A 20,430-nucleotide genomic window follows, 5' to 3' on the forward strand; every position below is an offset into this window, starting at 1 on the left:
TCTAATGTGGCCCTCTTCTGGTTTCTGTTATAATGATGGCAGAAGAATGGAAAGGCAGTAAAGTGCTAAGAGAATAAGTCTTTAGATTCTCTACATACTTTAATGTGGCTGTTCATACTACAAATGTGAGATCCTTATCCAGTGACCAAGAAGACAAGATATACTTCTGGAGGAAGAAAATTACACTGATCTTGACTTTTTTTTTTTTTGCTACATATGAAACCAGAAGGAAATTGCAGCATATGGGAAAGCCCTTGAGAACTCTAAACAACTAATCTGCTCATAAAAATGATCATGCATGGAATAACTGGATATATGAAGTTCAGCAAGAAAAAGAGAGAAGTTTGGTAGGGACCATGTTTCTCAGGGTCACACAGAAACTATGTGCTATAGGATCTACCTAGTGTAATTTAAAATTCATTCATGAGGTAGGGAAGTGTGTATATGAGATAGGCAGAAAACAACTCTTCTTACCATTCCAGGAGAAGAGCATGAACCAGAATCTTCACAGAAGAGAACACTGCACCAAATCTCCTTGTATCTGAACTAAATACAACTTAATTTGCTCCAGGCAAATTAAGCCAATGAGTGGCATTCAGAAACCCACATCTTGCTTGAATACTAAAATGGGGCTACTGTAGAAGATGGACAAAGAAATATCAGGGCCGAGGGAGACCTACTGGGAAGCTGTCACATCCTCTGAAGGCACAGGCATGAACAGAAACTTTATTTTGTTTCTTTAGGACTTATACTGGCTCCACTAAAGTCCTTTTCTAACGCCTCATCACTGTGAAAAGGTGATCTCAAGCTCTTGAAGGCTAAGCCAACAGAGGGCCAATCTGGCAGCAATTAGTCATTTGGAAAGGCTTTCAGTATTGACCTGGTGATGGACTATACATACAAAAGACTAGGCTAGCTCAGTGTACAGCCATCAGCAGCAGGTTGCCCGTCACATCATAAATTTTGTAAATGGATAGTAGAGCTGTGAATTGTGTTTGTAAAGTGAGCATCAATGCTGATCGCATCCACATGGATCCTTGGGCATTGAAGAAATTATACTGTACTTAACTTGCAAAAAGAATCTGCGGGGCTTACACAATCAAGCAATACTTTATTTAGATGAATTTGTGATTTCATCAGTATAGGCACTCTGTCCACTAGTGTCTATACTTAATAAGAAATCTATACTTCACTATGTCAGGAATCTGTGATTTTATCAGCGTAAGTATTTCCTCCAGTGACTACAAATCATACCCTATTTCCAACTTAATACTTAATCTTTGAGAGTTGCTGCGACTAGGAAAGTCACCATACCACAGCCAATCTGGGAATGAGCCTCTCTGAACTCAGCTGGGACTAGTCCTTGGAAGACAGACATCAGAGATAAATATCGAATCTTTCCAGCTGGGTAGGACCTCAGTTAAAGGATTGTAAAGTTAGAAGTTACTAGAGGTACAACTAACAAAGGAATGAAAAAGACTTTCTTTCAAGATGCAGAAAATTGGTAGTAGGAGAAAGTGAGATTATTCTCTGCACTAAATACCAACCTCACACCTTGCTTAAGAGTCCTCCTTCACACACTGTGACTGATATGGGCCACCATCTCCTGGGGGCCTGTTGCCCTAATGACCCTCTCCAAGGGTCTGCCTTTCCCTTATATCTTCTTAGGAATAAAGGTTGGACTACCACTCTGTGGTCAACTCCCCTACAGGTACACCCTTTGTTACACACATGGCCCTGGCTGCCATCCCTTTCTCTTAATCTCCAGTCTTTTCCTATCCACTAGCTCCTTGCCTGCTGCCTAAAAATATTTCAAGTCTCTTCTACTCTCGAAAAAACTCTCATTTGATCCTACCATCCTTACAGCTACCAGCCTATGTTTCTCCTTCCCCTCTCTGCCCACTCCTTTAAAAAAATCACATACATTTGGTGCCTTTTTCTCTCTTCCCTCTCTCTTCTAAACCCTCTCCAATCTGGCTTCCTACCTCATGATTTAACTGATCTTTCCAAAATTACTAATTATGTCTTAATTGACACATCTAATGTCCTATTCTCAATCTTCATCCTTCTTGACTTCTCTATATCAGTGGTTGGCACTTTCAGCCACAATAAATTTATGTTATGCAATCTCAACTGGGCCCTCAGTATAGAAAGGCAATCCTTTCACAACTCCCTGACTTACTAATCTCACTCAAGAGAGCTTTTCCAAACCTCTTCATCCCTCCTCAAACCACCTACAGAGAGCTCCCCTAATTCCCATCCTTCTCAGCTAAGAACATTGCCTGAAAAAAATTTTACTGGAAAAAAAAATTGAGGCCATTCACTCTGAGCTTCCTCTTCTCCCTTTCTTTCTAAATGCCCATCTCCCAGATGCTTTCCACTACTATCTCGGACGTCAACTATGTCTAACACAATGCGGCGGCCCTTCTCCTGGCCTACTCGTACAAGGGATCCCATTCAATCCTGTCTCTTATCTTTGATCTCTCCCTGTCTACTGGCTTTTTCTCTATTACCTACAAACATGCCCAAGTTTTCTCATCCTCAAAAAATACTGATGATCCATCCATCCTGGTTAGCTGTCCCATCTCTCCCTCCTGTCTGCAGATAAAATTTGAGAACTCCATCTATGATTGAAGTTTCCACTTCCTTCTTAATTCTCCATAGTCTGGCTTCTGAACTCACCATTCAACTAAAATGATTCTCTTCAAAGTTACAAAAGATCTCTAAACTGACAAATCTAGTGGCTTTTTCTGTCAACCCTAATTCTCTTCAACCTCTGATGCTTTCAATCACCCTCCTTCCTTTCTCTAGGTTTTCCAGATACAACTCTCTCTTGGTTTTTTCTTCTACCTATCAGACTGCTTGTCTAATCTCCTTTGCTGGATTTTCATCCAGGTCACGCTTGCTAACTGTGGGTGTCCCACATGGTTCTGTCCTGGATCCTTTCCTTCTGTTTCACTTGGTGATCTCATACATTCTCCTGGATTCAATTATCTCTTTGCTGATGATTTTAAACCATCCACCCAGTCTTCCAACCTAGGTATCATTCTCAACTCTTCACTTTCACCCCCTCCAATGCAATTTCTTGCCAAGGTCTGCTGATTTTACCTTTGCAATATCTCTCAAATATTCCCCTTTCTCTCCTCAGATACTACTACAACCCTGGTGCAGGCCCTCATCCCCTCACACCTGGTATTACAACAGCCTACTTGTGGGTTAGCCTGCCTCGGGTCTCTCCCCACTCTAGTACATCCTCCATTAAGCTGTCAAAGTGATCTTCCTAAAGCAAGGGTCTGACCAAGTCACCTCCCCTATTCAATAAACTTCAGCAGCTCCCTTTACCCCCAGCACCAAATACAAAATCCTCTGTTCGGCATTCAAAGTCCTTCATAACCTAGAACCCTCCTACCTTTCTAGTCTTCCAACACCTTATTCCCCACCATGTACTCTGTAATCCAGTGACACTGGTCTTTCTGCTGTTCTTCAAATGCAAGACTCCATCTTCCAACTCTGTATAATTTTACTTGAAGTCCTCTATACCTGGAATGGTCTCCCTCCTCATCTCTGCCTCCCAGCTTCCTTCAAGGCCCAGCCAAAATCCCACCCTCCATAGGAAGCCTTTCCTGGTCGCCCTTAGTTTTAGTGCCTTCTCTGTTGATTCTCTTCAGTTCACCCAGTTTGATCAAGCTTGTCTGTATGTCATTGTCTGCATGCTGTTTCCTTCAGCAGCCTGTGAGCTCCTGGAGAACAGGGACTGCCTTTTGCTTTTCTTTGCATCCTTAGCACTTAGCGCAGTGCCGAGCACACAGTAAGTGCTTAATAGATGTTTACTGAATGACTGCTTCCTGGATACTCTCTCCCCTTTGAGTTCTCCTAAAACTGTTCTCTCTTGGTTTTTCTACCTGTCTGACCACTAATTTGCTGGATGTTCATCCTTCAATGCCCTGAAATTGAGCGTGTCCCTTAAGGATCTGTCTGGGGCCCTCTTCTCTTTTTGCTCTATACTAGGTGATCTCATCAGTTCCTATCAATGTAGTATTTGTTTGTGCCTGGCATACAATATTTAATAAATACTTATTGCTTCCACCTTGCTACACAACCAGTCCACTTCCCTTTTTGGGTTATATGTCTCTTTCAAGATGTCTTTTTATTCCGCTTTTTATGTGCAATGGTGATATGGTAATATGTTTCAGTCTTTTTATGCACACTGTGTGTGAGGTCCATTGTGCTTTGGGTGACCCAAAATGACTGACTGATAAATATAAAAATAAAAACATAACAAAAGTTCAAAGAGGAAAAAAAAATGTCACTAGGCACTTTGGATGAGTTAAGTTCCAAATTAAAAGCTCTCGGCTTCCTGGTAGCCAAGAGAAAAAGAAAACCACACTAGATTATACAATTATAACCTAATAAAGGAAGCTTGTAAATTTGTTTTAAGGGGCATACATCTTCTTGGCACTGAAGTCTACTGGACTCTTAAATTTTTTTTTAAAAGAAATAAAGAAAGAACGCTTTTCAATTAACAAAATCTATTCCTTCATCCTGGGGAGTACAGTTGCTCGCCAGGGCTTGTGCTGCTAGACACCTCTGGCCCGGCAGGCTATCATAGAGTAGGTGGGCAATGTACCAAAGCACCCCACGGAAATTATAAACCGACAAGACTGAGAGAGGACAGGCTCCAGGCCAAACGCTTCTCCCTGATCCCAAAGCTCTAACCCAAGCAGGTTTCATCACTCTTGGAACTTCATCTTTAGAAGGATCAAAGACACCTTGTCTTTGTACACCATTCCAGACAATCACAGAATTGAAAGGTCATCTGGTCCAACATTTCTTAACCTGCTGAATTACTACTAAGCCTTTAAAGCCCAATTCAAATGTTATTTCCTCCATGAAGCCTTCCTTGATATCCCAATGAGGAACAATCTTTGCCTTCACACTTCACATAACACTTTTCATATAATGCTGCTTGCAGCTGTTCCTTATTACTAGATTTTAAACTCCTTTAAGTAGAAAGCATATCTCAGTTAAACTTTGTTTTTCTCAATGTTCAATACAGTGTTTTGCACAAATAAGGCTCTTAATAAATGTTTGATGGTATTACAGAGAATAAATGACAAGGTGAAGGACATGCTAGGATGGATATGATTTTCCCAAAGTGCAGCTTTAACCTCAATAAACTCCAGTGGCTTCTTACTGCTTCTAGTACCAAATACAAAATACTCTGGCATTTATAACCTAGCTCAGGGACAGGGAAACTTCGGCCTCGAGGCCACGTGCGGCCCTCTAGGTCCTCAAATTCGGTCACATGTGTCCTTGAGGCTGCAGGTCTCCCACCCCTGTACAGCCTCTCAGGAAACTCACAATCAGTCCATAGCTCCAGTGTGGCAGAGCCAAAGCCAAGGTGTACCCCAAGGGATCAGTAACTAAGGGAACTCGATCGAAAAAGCACCCAAATTTCTCTTCTGGGAAATAACTGCTCGGAGCTTCTTTAGTTAGCCCTTGATTTAGCTGGGACAAGGCCCCAGGTGCTAAGAATGCCAGATTCCTGTGGTGCTTAAGGTATTAAGGCCTGGGAATACAAGGAGCCACGAAGCTTAACAATCTCAGATGACCTTAAATGTTCTACCCAAGAGTTGATGGGCAATCAAGGAATGAGGTGAAGAATCAATTTGAAACCATCTCTTGATTTAAGTGGTACAAGTGCTCTGCATGATGCCTGGAGGTGACAATTCTGAACCACCTTGGAGGTGATGACAAGAGAGATACAATAAAGAGCACCTACCTAAATTCTGACAAGGTCACTGAGTCTGTCCTAAAAGACTCTCTCATTAACATTAAGTAAGAAGTGGCTTTCCAACATCTGGCAACTGTAAAATCCTGTAGGTGGGTTTTCTTGACCTAAAACTCCGCCCTTCCCTACCTCACTGCAGCAATCAATCACCAGATTTAGAGCTGCAAGAGAAGTCAGTGAGAGCTAGTCCAAGTCTCTGTTTTCACAGGTTCTCAGAGTTGGAAACTGCTTCTGAGGCCACCTAGCACAAACCAGACTGGAATAAGAACCCTCCTCTATAACACAGCCAACAGGCAATCCTCTAACCTTGGAAGGGGGACCTCTAGTGATGGGGAACCACGTGGCAGTCTAGTCGCAGTTTCATCTCATTCTGGGGTTTAACATTACTGATAGCATTAGTGTTAGGCCTGGAGTCTGAAAGAACTGAGTTCAAATTCAGCTGTAGACACTTAATAAATATGTGACCCTGGGCAAGTCACTTAATCCCTGTCTGCCTCAGTTTCCTCATCTGTAAAATGGACATAATAATAACACCTACCTCCCAAGGCTATTGGGAGGATAAAATGAGATATCTGTAAAGTGCTTTGCAAACCTTAAAGTGCTATATAAATGCTAGCTCTTATTATTAGTTACATGTCCTCATTTCCATTTTCTGTATGTACTCCTTTTCAGTTTTCTGGAAGCAGTCATGTTCCATGTCATTTTGTCATATGGCAACACTGGCAAAATCTTAGTACTGAGAAGATGGGCTTATGATCTCACAGGAAGCTTAGGGTCACTAAACAAACTTTACAATTTCCTCACAGCAATCCAATCATTTTCCTTTCTGCCCTCTTGGGCCCAACTCAATGTCCATCTGTATATTCTGTCTAACCCAGGTATACATACTGAGACACTCTGTAGAGTGTCATTATAGAGTGTCCATAAAACCATGCTGAAATCTTGACAAAACTGAGAGAGTCACAGGGAATGGATGGTAAGCTGGGTTGAAGGGACAAATGGAACATTTAGGAATACAAACAAAATTAGGAAAACCAGGACAAGATAAAAATCGGGAAATGGGAAAGCAGATCAAGGGTTGCTGGCAAAGATGGCAACATTAAAGTTTCCAACCAAGTCCAGCTTCTTCTAAAGACCAGTGGAAAACAATGCAAAGTAAACAGAGGATCAATAAAGACAAAAGAATTATCAGTTGGGTAATCCCCCCCCCCAAAACAAAGGAACACAAAAACAAAACTGAGAATTATAAAGGATCTTGTTCTATGTTTGATCCAGTACCTGGGGTATCCCCACCCTTTTCCCATCCTCAGTCTCAAGATGTGAGAAGATGTCTGCCTTGGGTTTCCTGTCCAGAATGCCTTGGTCCCCAGCTCCCCTAACCCTACTCAAGACTAAGAAATGGAGAAGAACCTTTGGACCATCAGAATTCCAACTCGGTTACCCCACTTAAAACTTTAGGAAATGACAGAACACAGGATCAGCTAGCTTATCCAAGACCAAGCATCTATCACTAGTCAGGATGGCTGGCTGCCTTACTCTAAGCCATCTCTGCACAAGCTGAGAAAGCAAAAATGGAATCCAGTTGGTACTACTGGTAGAAACACTCACATCAATGAGATCAATGGAAGTATCTCCAGCATCAAGCAAAGTGTTAGGCCTTTAAAAAATTATACGGGTCAACTGCAATGTACCATTCAATTCTGATAGATGGCCAATCCCCAAGCCAAATATTGCTGCCAAATCCACTTAACTTGAGTCCAGGAGGATTCCAAATCAGGAGAGAAGTATGGCTTCCAGTTGCAGAATAAAGATTACTGGCTCTGGAGTCAAGAGTACAGGTTCAAATCCCACTTCTGATATCAGTTTGCTCAAGATCACACCTTGGCAAGTCACAATCTTCCTGGACCTCAGTTCCTCAACTGCAAAATGATGCTTGGACGGGTTCTGAAATCCCTTCCAGCTCTATCCAAATCTAGAATCCTACAATCCCCTTGATCTTGGTCTAGTTCACAGATGATGAGGAAACAAAAAGTGGCTCCTTTGGAAGATGTCAGAAGTTCTGGGTCAAACCATGAATATTAGTTGTGGATCTCTTTTTCTTAGAATACCGCTGGTAGGTAAAATCCAGTCTTTCCAACTTTACTGCCAGAACCCAGTGAGGGGTCTGGCCCTGGTCCGAAGGAACATTTGGAAGGTCTTCCATGATTTCTGCCAGGATATCAGGATAGGCCTGGCCAACTCCAAGAGTTTAACATCAAGGGGGCAAGAAAAAAGAAAAAGGTCTTTTATCATGCCCAGCAGTTGACTGGGTAAGACCAAAAGGACATGTCTCCTATTACACGGAAAGCTGTATAAGGCAATCACCTTATTTTCCTGCCCTCCTCCTCTTCTTTAATTTTTTCATATATAACTTATGTTTCCAACTAGACCATAAGCTACCAGAAGACAGGGAGTATAGCCTCCTGCTTTTGTGTTGCTGTATCTGCTCATTTGTAAATGGGGCTAATATATGCACTACCTACTTGACAGAATTATTATGAGTAAAATAGCCCATAAATTTTCAGTATAATGTGAATGTAAGATATTGTAATTGTATCCTCCATCTTGCTTGGCACAGAGCTGGGCACACTTGTTGAAGGAGTTAAGACCACATTCCCTTAGCGAACAGGTCTGAATCTAGTAATTTCTCATCATCTTTACTAATGACCTGCATGGAACTAAATGCTCAACCTTTATTTATAGATGTAATCATTTGTGCAAAAGTGGCTAATGATTCTGAAGTTAGGATTGCAATCAAAGCCAGAATAATGTTCTGACATAATAAAGGTAGGCTATTTGGGGATTCAAGATGAGTGACAATGAAGAGCCAGTGAAGACTAATAAAAGGCTAGCAGAAAAAAGCCTGTGCTACACAGAGCAAGAAAAAGCAAGAAAGAGAAGTTTAAACCTGGAATGTAGCCCCAAATTACATGTAAAGTCCAGAAAAATCACCCCCTCCCAAACTATTCTTTATATATTGCTCAATCCTTATGAGGACACTATGGCTTTTTAAAGTGTGCTATCTTTTCAGAAGATGCTTACTCCTTGGAAGGAAAGTTATTGTATATCTGGACAGCACACTAAAAAGTAGAGACACCACCTTGCTGACAAAGGTCCATATAGTCAAAGCTATGGTTTTTCAGTAGTAGTGTATGGCTGTGAAAGTTGGGACTATAAGGCAAGCTGAGTTTGACGCTTTTGAATTGTGGTGCTGGAGAAAAATTGTGAGAGTCCCTTGGACGGCAAGGAAATCTAATCAGTCACTACTTAAAGAAGAAATTGAGCCCTAAAAAGCAAAAAAAAAAAAAAAAATTAATTTAGACTATCCATCAGAAGGACAAATACTGATGTTTAAATGCTTAAGCTTAAATATTTTTTCCACACAATGAGGAGGCAGGACTCATTGGAAAAGACCCTGATGCTGGTTAAGACTGAAGGTAAAAGGAGAAGGCAATAGAGAATGAGATGGATAATGTCATGAAAGCAATGAACATGAGCTTGGACAGACTTCAGGAGATAATGGAGGATAGAAGGGCCTGGTGTGCTATGGTCCATGGGGTCATGAAGAGTTGGACACAACTGAATGAATGAACAACAACCTCTGTGGAGAAGATTCAGGAAAAATAATAATGAAAAAAGGACAGGCAATATGCAGCTTATGAAGAATGAGACAGAGACTTCAAAGGGACCTTTAAGGCAACTATAAATTCTCCTCACACTTCAAAGTCCCCTTCTTCCACAAAGCCTTCTCTGTTCACTCTAGCCCACAATGATATACAATTAGCTGTACACTAATTACATGTGGTCTTCTATTGTTCTTTTATCATGTTACTGTGTTTCATCTCCCCAACTAAAATGTATGCCCTGAGAAAGAAAAGGACTGTATTTTTTCTCAGTATCCCCCCAGTATCTAGCACAGGACTAGGGCATGGGAGATAGTAACTATATAATTAATGCATCTAGAAAAGGATGGAGGTAGGTGGAAAGATAGGGACAAATTTAACAGTCTTCTCTCCAAAGAATTGTTATGACAAAGAAAACAATGAGTTATTCTGCAACTCCGCAAAGGACCAAATTAAGAGGCAAGAGGCTTAAATCTGAGGCTTCGTTAACAAGAGGACAGAATCCAAAACTAGGAAAATGATAGTCATAGCATCACAGATGTTGAGACAAATAGGATTTTAGAGGTCACGGAGTCCAAACCTCTCATTTTACACAGGAAATTTTTTGACTCGATCTGATCAAACCATAGAGTACTGTGCTCAATTTTGGGCTTATACTTTACAAACTAAAGTATGTCCAGAAGTGGGAGAACAAGATGAAGAGTCTAGAAACCATGACACATAAGAAGTGACTGAAAGACCTGAGCAGGTCTATCAGTGGTTTCCAAATCCCTCCTTGACATTAAGTTGTCATGACTTCCCCCTTTTAATAAAATAAGCTACACAATCTACATTTTATTAACTCTTATTTTATTAAAATAGATGAAAAATTTATTATAATTTTAGCCCACACAAATCTTAAACAAAAATGTAATTTAGATATCTATTGATAAAATCTTTTATGACATATTTAAGACAACGAAATGTAAACTTAACTGAACATTTCAAACAATTATTTATAATTACTGAATTGTTTCGATATTTTGAAAGTTGTAGTTTTCTTGAATATCAGCTTATATTTTTGTTGTGAAATAACACAGGGCTATTTAACATTCATACAATGATTAACTTCAAGATTATTCACATTTTATGTCAAAGGCCATAAGCATAGCAATAACTCATGAGTCATGAGCCTATGCTGACTAATTGTGATGGCAGATTCAAACAGGCCAATTCAAATCTGACCTTGTTTGTGCATGCTGGATTACTCCTCACACTACATTTATTGTCAGCTGGAGTAAATTTGCCATCTTGCTCTTTTGTTGATTGTGAGCTGAACTTTGTTTTTACTTTTTAGAAGTGGATATATTTATGCAAGAATTATTGAGAAATATTCAGCAATTCTGACCAATGCTTTTTAAACTACCTCCAACAAGGGTGTATTGTGTTCACGTTCAATAGTTTGGAAGAATATGGTTAATTTGATGGAAGGTAGGATGTCCAGCTCTTTTTGGCTTTCGGGACATGGTAGAAATTAATAGATATGGGGCAGCTAGGTGGCCTAGTGGATAGTGCACCGGCCCTGGATTCAGGAGGACCTGAGTTCAAATCCAGCCTCAGACACATAACACTTATTAGCTATGTGACCCTGGGCAAGTCACTTAACCCCACTGCCTAGCAGAAAAAAAAAAAATTTAATAGATACAAAAAGCTACTTTCAGGGCAGCTAGGTGGCGCAGTAGATAGAGCACCAGCCCTGGAGTCAGGAGAACCTGAGTTCAAATCCAGCCTCAGACACATAACACTCACTAGCTGTGTGATCCTAGGAAAGTTACTTAACAACAATAATAACAACAATAAGAAGAAGAAGAAGAAGAAGCAGAAGCAGAAGCAGCTACCCTCGGCTTTCAGTCATTGGCCAAGAGTAAAGCTGCCAGAGGACAGCTAGACAGCACAATGGAGTCTGGTCATGTTCCTGAGTTCAAATCTGGCCTTAGACACTTACTAGCTGAGTGGCCCTGGGCAACACACTTAACCCTTTCTGTCTCAATTTTCTCAACTGTAAAATGACGTGGAGAAGGAAATGGCAAACCACTGCAGTATCTCTGCCAAGAAAACCCCAAATAGGGTCATGAAGAGTTAGACAGGATTGAAATGACTCAACAACAACAACAAAGCCAGAAGTCTTGGCATGGAACATCCATGAAGAGATCACAGTTCTGGATAGGGTGTCTGAACCTGGGATCCTAGCCTCTGTGCCCTGCCCCTTCTCAAAGTCATAGGCGGGATAGCTGAGTTGAGATTCTGGTGGTTTAGGGGTTCATGCCTATTTCCTAGTCCTGACTGAGACTGGGGGAGCTGGGGACCAAGGCCTCTTGGATGTGGAACTTGAGGCAAGGATCTCGTTCTTGGGAGGAGGTTAGGGTACTTTAGGAGGCACTGGATCAAACCTAGAGCATGGTCCCTTATGGTTCTGAGTTGTTGTTGGGAGGTTTAGGGGTGATAAAAGTGGGAATTACCTAATAGATATTTCCCTTTGTGTTTGTTGATCCTGTTTTATTTGACATTGTTTTTCACTGTTACTGAGATGATCTTAGAAAAGCTTGGTCTTGGCTGCAAACTTTCATGCTTCTATCTTTGTTAGTAATCCATGACCAGCTTTTCTAACACCCAATATCTGTCTTGTCTTGCATTCTTAACTGCCCCATCTATGTCTCTGACTTAGCTCATGCTCACCATCCATTCTCAATGCCTCCCAATGATTGAACACTGCTTGGTATTTGGTATATAATTACATCTGTAGTACAGTATCTGTATCCTAATTCCCTCCCACTGGTTTAACTGACAACTAAAGAAGGGCCCCCGTCCTCGTGGCTTCTTAGTTGGGACTTCTGTCACAGATTCTCACATGAAGGAAGAACTGGGATTATTCTGTCTGGTTTCAAGGGAAGAACTAGGGCTTGACTCTCTGGACTTCTTTTTGCAGCTGATTTGTACCCTGAAGAAACCCCCGCCTGGGAGCCCTGCTCTCCTGACTGGTACTGCCAGCCTAGGGACCAGTGCTTCAGAAAGAATACAGCCACGTTTGACTTCACTTGACTTTACTTAGCTAGTCTCTGGACGACCACTTTTCCTGCTCTTGCTCTCCAAAAGCCTTACCCCTTTTAAAATGCCAGCTCATTAAGGGTAGGGGCTATTTTACTTGCTTGAATGTGCTTAGTGCCTGGTGCATAGTAAGCACTTAATAAGTGCTTCATCTTGAATAGCAGTGAGTTTCCTATCACTGCAAGTATTTAAACAGAGGCCAAATGTCATAGACACTTCAGAAAGGATTCCTGCATTGGCTGGACAGTTCAATCACAAGACTTCTAAGGTTCTTTCCACCTCTAGGCTTCTATGAAGGGCAACAACATTTGGTTGGGTACAGGACGACATTCATCAACAGAACAGAATTACAAGTGAAGGTGATAATTACTCATAAGTATACAGCACTTTAAGATGTGCAAATTTCTTTCCTTTAAACAACCCTGTTAAGATGGTGGTCCAAGGTGTACCTCTCTTTCACAGATGATAAAACGGAGGAATAGAAAGATTAAATGACTCCTATAACTGTAAGAATCAGAGCCGGTATTTGAATTCACATTTCCTGTTTGATTTTCTTTTCTGTAAAATGAAAGGGTTGGACTAGATGATCTTTAAGGACACTTCAAGCTCTAAATATTGTGATTTCAGATCCAGGATTTTTCAATTATTCCATGCCTGACTCCCGGCTCTGGAGAAGAGAATCAGCCGTCTGTTTGAGATGGTTAACGTGCCCTTTTCCTGAACCCTGGGATGGAGGAGATGGTCTCTTAAGATCCCTCCATGTTTGAGGACAAGCTCACAAATCTAGTCTCAGAAACCTTGTTGTTCTGAGCTTCTGATTTAGGTATGAAAATTTAGCCAACATTTATTGAGCTCCTCTTACAAAACAAGATTTTCCAACTCTATCACATCCTTCTCAAAAACCATCTAGATTCACTATTATGTATCACAAGATATCATAATGCCCTGGGGCTCAAGATTTCAAGAACACCTCAGCCATGCTTCATTTTACTTCACTCCCTCTTCTTTGGCTACATCCTTCACTGCCCTGCTGTTGTGCAGAGCCATACTTTTTTCTTTTCTCCCCTCCCCAGTTCTGGGATCAAGAACCAAGTCAACAAGCATTTAAGTATCTACTATGTACCGGTTACAAGTGCTAAGCACTGGAACCAAGATTGAACCAATTCTGCCATTGTTCCTGGAAGATGGGTATCAATCTACTCCTCTGTGGCCCTACTCTAAGAACTCAGAAACTTTCCAGAAGAAAGTGCCCCTTCCAGACTTCTCCCAGGACAATATAAACTCTGAACAGGTAAAGAGAACTTTTCTTTTGCATTTGTATCCCCAGCACTTAGTAAGCACTTAATAAAAGCCTTTTCTTTCATTCACTCATTTTCATTCATTAAAGACACCTGTTACCAGCAGCTGCAGGATTCTTGACCTTTAAACTCTAAGCTTCCTCTAAACAATAATGATGATAATGATGATGATGATGATAGCCAGTATTATGTGTATCAATACCATATGCATGGATATCAATTGCCAGGGGAGGAAGCAAAGGTCCAAAGCAAATCATTCCAATGTGAGCAGCACTATCATGTAGTTTTAAGAAGCCCAGCAAATAACAGTCAGTTAGCTAGCTAACTACAGTGCCCCCAGGACTGATATTGGTACCAATCAATGACTGTCTCTTGTTGAAGTCAAGAGTAGCTCTACAGAACATCTATGACATGGAAATACATTTTAAAAATTTCTACATACAACTGAAACTTGATCTTCATAAACCACAATAAATATCTATGTTTTGAGGTTGACAAAATGCTTTTCACACACCATCTCATTTGAGTCTCACAACAATTCTGTGAGGTGGTGCTACTATTTCCATTTTCTATGTGATGGGCTTCAAACCCAAATCCTCCTGACCCCAAGACCAGCTACAGGTTCCACTACACCATACTGTCTATTCCTTCTAAGAAAAATAACCAACCATCTGAAGGTTCTCACCCAACAGTGGCTTTTCTAGCTTCAGAAGTATTGAAAGGTCAGCCACAGATTGGTGCAAGGTAATGCTATCATCCATATCCCTGTTTTAGTCAAGAGGCTTATTCTCCTGCTGGCTAAAATGAAACACTGTAAATGCACAGCTGCCCCACATATAGCATGTAGGATTAAACAGGGCAGAGGATAAACAGTCCCCACCTTAGAATCAGAACTTCCCATATTGCTAGTAGAGCTTTTTATTCAACTTACTCTAACTTCTAGGATGTAGACATTGTTTGCCTAGCTTGTTTTTGTTGTTCAGTTGTGTCTGACTCTGTTTATGAACTCTTTTGGGATTTTCTTGGTAAAGATACTGCAGTGGTTTGCTATTTCTTTCTCCACTTTATTTTACAGATGAGGAACTGAGGCAATCGGGGTTAAATGACTTGCCCAGGGTCACACAGATAGTAAGTGTCTGAGGTCACATTTGAACTTAGCTCCTCCTGACTCCCGGCCCAGTGCTCTATCCACTGTACCACCTAGCTGCCCTACCTCCTTGGATTTTAACTTTTGCCTATCTAGGACTTCAGTATTTGTCAGATACTTCTTCTTTGGCTGGACTGTTGGCAAGATGGGGCTCATAGCCCCAACAAGAGAGATGACTTCCACTCAGGTTACTTACTGACTTATCCAACAGGAATCTTTGCAGCTAATGATCTTGAGCAGGGGTGGGGAACCTGCAGCCTCGAGGCCCTTTAGGTCCTCAAGGTCAGCCCTTTGAGTGAATCCAAACTTCACAGAACAAATTCCCTTAAGAAAAGGATTTGTCCAGTAAAACCTGCACTCAGTCAAAAGGCCTCTCCCAAGGACCTAGAAGGCCACAGCAAGTTAATCCTGAAAAGTGAGTGATCTCTCTACCATGTGACAACTTTAGAGTACCAAGAACACCCAGCCCAGAGAAAGGTGGGCTAAAATGGAATTAGAAGAGATAAAAAGGGACAAAAGTCTATATCCCTAGGGTGGGGAGTGGGGAAAGGGGGGAGGGATATCAATCTTTTACTACCTCCTTTCTTTCCAATGCTAGAGATCTGAAATGATTGCTGTCATACCTACACACTCTCACTTTGATCCTCACCTCAAGGTCAGTAAAGTAGTTCTAGGTGGGCAGCAAGGTAGAATCATACTTTAGAGCTGGGCTACTGGGTTTGGGCAGCCTTCACTGGTGTTGCACGGCCTGAGGATATGCTCAGTGCAAAGTGCTCTTGCTTTGTGTTCAGAACCCAGGCTGCAGTGAAGTTGCTGCAACACAGGCAAGTGACGTCAGAAACACCTCAGATTCATTACCCATTTGATTTCTAATTAATTTTTGGTCACTGCACGTTCAGAAACCTTTTACTGTTGCCAAATTTTTTAGTTTAAGAAGTGCAGCTTTACAGCAGCTCCGGGGAGGAGAAGGGGGACCATAAATTCTAGATGATTTTAGATGCTCAGGAAAAAGATCCTATATTCAATGGGATGCTTATTAAGGAGATGGGAATGAGAAATAATAACATATCCTACTTACAGGAATGAAGCAGTCAGTCATTATAATGTCTCTCTCCTGTTCCTGAGGATGGTTATTCAGGCTGCTTTCTCCCATTATTGGAGGGGCAAGAAGGGTTAGAATTCCATGTGTTTTAGAGGCCACTTAGGCTATCCCCCTGTTTCCAGATAGGACTGTCCCCCAAACCTCCTCTATGTAAGATTATCATTCCTTGGAAAGGTACATCATTCCTTAACAAGCCTCACTGAAACATCCACTGAGATGTTTGGTGGAGGAACAGACTAGAGAGTGAAGGGCTGGCAGGCATCAGTTATGGTCAAGTCACTTAGCTTCCTGGTAATCTTATGTGTCTTCATCTTCATCTGTCAGACGGATAATCTGCCCTGGGGGGCTGATGTTCCCACAGAGAAAAGTTTATCAGTCTAGTAGGGAGGGACCTGGGATAGAAAACTCTGTAGAGAGACTCTTGACTAGAGGTCCTGTTCCAAGAAGGCATGGCAGACTCTGACCACAGAAACAGAAGGTATTTCAGAAAATTTATTTCGAGTGCTGAGCTGCCAACCTCAGGCAGTTTTGTGGTAAAATGCCTGGTGTGGATAGGAATGGATTTCTGTGTTGCCTGTACCAATCCATGTCCCTTTCTTGTCTCTACTCAGCACTCATTTCTGCATTGTCATCACTGGCACTCAACCAGGCACCTCATGCACCAATCCTAGACTAACCAGGGTGCTGACTAGGCAAGATCAGACAGGCTACAAATGGGTTTTGGTCCGAACCCTACCTAGCATTTCTACAATAGGAGGAAAGGGTTGCAATACAACCAAGCAGATAACAAAGCTGCCTGAGAGCTCTGAGAAGGCTAGAGCCACCTCTGTTCACTTTGGTTTACGTAGTGTCCAGCCAAGTATGATTCTTCCAGGGTTCCCGAATATTACCTCACCAGCAGTCTAGAGATCCCTCTTTGAACTGTTCCTTTACAGTTTAAACTAGGGCCAACTTCTGGCACTAGTTCTCTGGAGTTTTCTTCCAGCTTGGTTTAGAAACTGAGGTCTGGCTGGCCCCAAAGTAGATCCTTAACACCTGGACTTTCCCCAGCTAGATTCTCCTGTAAACTTCGAGCAAAAAATAAATGGCAAGAGGACTTTCTTGAAAGGCCACTACCATTTGGTGGACCCTGGATGCTCTCCTTTCAGCTGTCCATAACCCTGACTACAGAGAATTCCAGATCTAATAAAGGGGGCTCACAAAACAACTGGGCCACAGGAATACAGCAAAGGGCTTAAAAATGTTTTCTTTCATGTTATTTGTGACAAGGAAGTTGTAGTGATGGCTGAAGGAGAAGCTCAAGGTGTCCCTTGAAGTGGTAACCACAAAAGTAAGGAAACAGTGACAAGAAAGCAAAATTTCCCCATAACTTTTTACATCCACAATCACAGACTCTCAGAGCTGGAACGGATATCAGAGAGTATCTAGTTCTGCATTTATATGAATAAGAATCTTCTTTACTGCACACCCCAAAAATAACCACACAGTCTCTGTCTAAAGGCCTCTAATGACGATCCTCTCCATCTCTGCCTACTAGCTTTCAAGTCCTAGCTAAAACCCCACCTTCTATGGGAATCCTTTCCCAATTCCTCTGAATGCTAGTGCCTTCCTTCTGTTGACTACTTTTAAATTATCTTATTTATTGTTTGTTTGTACATAGTTTTGCATTCTATCTCCCCCCATTAGATTCTGAACTCCTTGACAGCAGGGCACATCTTCTGCCTTTCTTTGTATCTGCAGCACTCAGTACTCTGTCTGGTACATATTAGGCACTTACTGTTTGCTAACTCCTGATGTAGCCATTCTACTTTCAGACAGACTAATGTTAGGAATAAGAGGTGGGTGACACAGTATGGGTCAGCCCACCACAAGATTTCATTGATGAAAATACCCAAGTGCAGGAGATAAGGGGGGGATATAAAATTATACTCTTACGAAGCACTTGTCTGTGGAAAGCTTAACTTCTAGATCTCTCTTAGGAGGAATTTTTCAAAATAATCTTTTAGACCAAGAGAATTAAAGAAAAATAAACAGGAAACCCAGTTTAATTGCCAAAAAAAACAAACAAAAAAACAATACTGAGCTGTGCATAAGTTGAATGAGCCTGGCCTGAGAATTCCAAGGTAAGGGAAAGCTCAAGAACTGGTACATCAAGGATTTCCTTTTCCTAGTTTCTCAAGAGATTGATCTGAGAAAGAAAATCAAGTATCTGATGGTGATCGAGGAACTCACATGGCAGTTATTTTAGCTCATCAGGGGCTGTGTATAATCAAAGGCCGAGGCCTTGCCAGGTTAAGATGGCTTATAATCTATACTCTGTCCATCTATATACTGTCCATCCTCCAAAATCGGGGAGTCAGATATCCTTTCCCCCTTGGCCTTAAACACTTGGTTTCTACGGTATTTACAGGACATCCTGGGACTTCACTGCAAAAATGTAAACAGCAGCTCCAGCCCTGTTGAGCTTTGATCTAGAATTTCAGATTCACTCCCTTATTTATTTGTGCAAATCAGAGCTGCCCAGCTGTGAGGTTGCTTAAGGGAGTGGGATTGTGTAGTGCCTTCTGTCAAGCATCTAGTAATCAACAAAAACTGCAAAACCAGCTGCTTATCCCTTTGGACGTTCCTTCCCACACCTAAGATTCTGTCATATTTTGCTTTCAATTTCTGATTTCTGAACTTTCTCATAAGGTCTTTCACCATACAGACAGTCACTAGTTTAACATGGAACAGCCCAATATTTTGGGCCAAATCATGCCACATTCTCTATTGCCACTGCCTCGGGCAACACACATATTAATTACCATGTAGTATAACTTCCTGGGAATGGTGTTTATTATTGAAACTCTGGGCTTGTTGAGACTGACAGAGATACTTCTCTAGTTGTCTCACAGTTAGGTAAGGATCAAGAAATGAGAAGGCCTAGCCCAACCCATTCCTTTCTAGTTCTGCCCATCCATGGCAAACATCAGTTGAATATCAGCTGAACAACTAGGAAGCTTAGTCAGTAAAAGCTTAGGGTTTAGGAATTTAGGGTTAACCATTCTGACAAGCAGCTGTATGATCCAGGAAAAACTGTTTTGTTCACCTCTACTTCTGTGGGCCTAGGGAAAAACTTTTTCTTCTACCTACCTCAGTGAAGTCACAGCCTACGACAAACCTGTGGCTGTCTGCCCACCAGACATTTCACAGGGGATTACGCTCCTGATTGTAAGGATATAATATGACAATAACAGACCCTTATAAATATGATCCCATGTGATTCTCACAAATGTCTTGGGAAGTTGGTGCTATTACTTATCCTTATTTACAGATGAGGAAACAAGGCAGGCTGAGGTGAAGTGACAAGCTCAGGGTCACAAAACTATTAAGTGTCTAAGTCCAAACTTGAACTCAGGTCTGTCTGATTCTAGGTCCAGTGCTCTATCCATTACAGCACTGCTGCTATGTATGGTGGCCACCTTATTTTTCTCTCCCTTCTATGTTACTACTTTTATAAGATCGAAGGTAATGAAGAGTTAATAATAATGATGATGATGGTAATATTAGCTAACATTTATAGGGTGCTTAATATGCTCCAGGCACTGTGCTAAGTGGTTTACAAACAGTATCTCATCTTATCCTCACAACAACTCTGGGAGGTAGGTGCTGCTATTACCTCCATTTTATAGAAAAGGCAACAAATGTTAAGTGACTTATCTGGGGTCATACAGCTCCTAAGTGTCTGAGGCTCCATTTGAACTCAGGTCTTCCTGACTCCAGTCCCTGCACCCTAACCATTGTACCACCTAGCAGCTCTAAATAGGTGAGCAGAACATCTCCAACTCCACCCTAAATGGAAGATAAACAAGGTGAAATCTTGCCTTCTCTCCTTGCCCGGGGTAGGGCTGATGAAGATTTAGTTCACAGCTTTCTTCCTGGAGCTCTGAGAAATGGGCAAGTCAATACTATCTATCCTTATTACCAGGCTATAACTTAGGATTGCAAGATTTTAGAGTTGGAAGTGACTTTATATATCTTCAAGTCCTTCTTTATTGATCCATTGTTAACGCCTCTTCCCTTGGCCCTCCAAAAATGTAAGATGTCCAGGGTCCCTGCTGATAGGTTTCTAGCAAGCGGATGTCTTGAGGAAGATGCCCCTCCCCACAAATAAACAGTCTAGTATTATCTTTCCCCCTTTAGATCTAGTGACCTAAGACAGGCCCTCTCTCTCCTTCAATCCAGGAGCAGCTGAGCTATGAGGGCATCTCACAGGGGCCAGGCAACAGCTTCCAGGCCATCCTAACAAATGAGGACCTAAAACCAGAGTCCTCCCATCCCCCCACTCTAGCAAATGCTGCCCAGTT

At 41.6% G+C, this 20,430-nt stretch overlaps 1 protein-coding gene across 4 annotated transcripts in view; it reads right to left on the minus strand.

The window, feature by feature from the left end:
* Positions 1–20,430, minus strand: part of HSF1 (heat shock transcription factor 1) — a 60,283-nt gene that overhangs the window by 38,980 nt on the left and 873 nt on the right. The gene's annotated exons all lie outside the window — the stretch shown is intronic.

The sequence above is a fragment of the Vombatus ursinus genome, unplaced genomic scaffold (assembly GCF_900497805.2).
Source record: "Vombatus ursinus unplaced genomic scaffold, bare-nosed wombat genome assembly UNPS02012319.1, whole genome shotgun sequence".
Taxonomy (NCBI): domain Eukaryota; kingdom Metazoa; phylum Chordata; class Mammalia; order Diprotodontia; family Vombatidae; genus Vombatus; species Vombatus ursinus.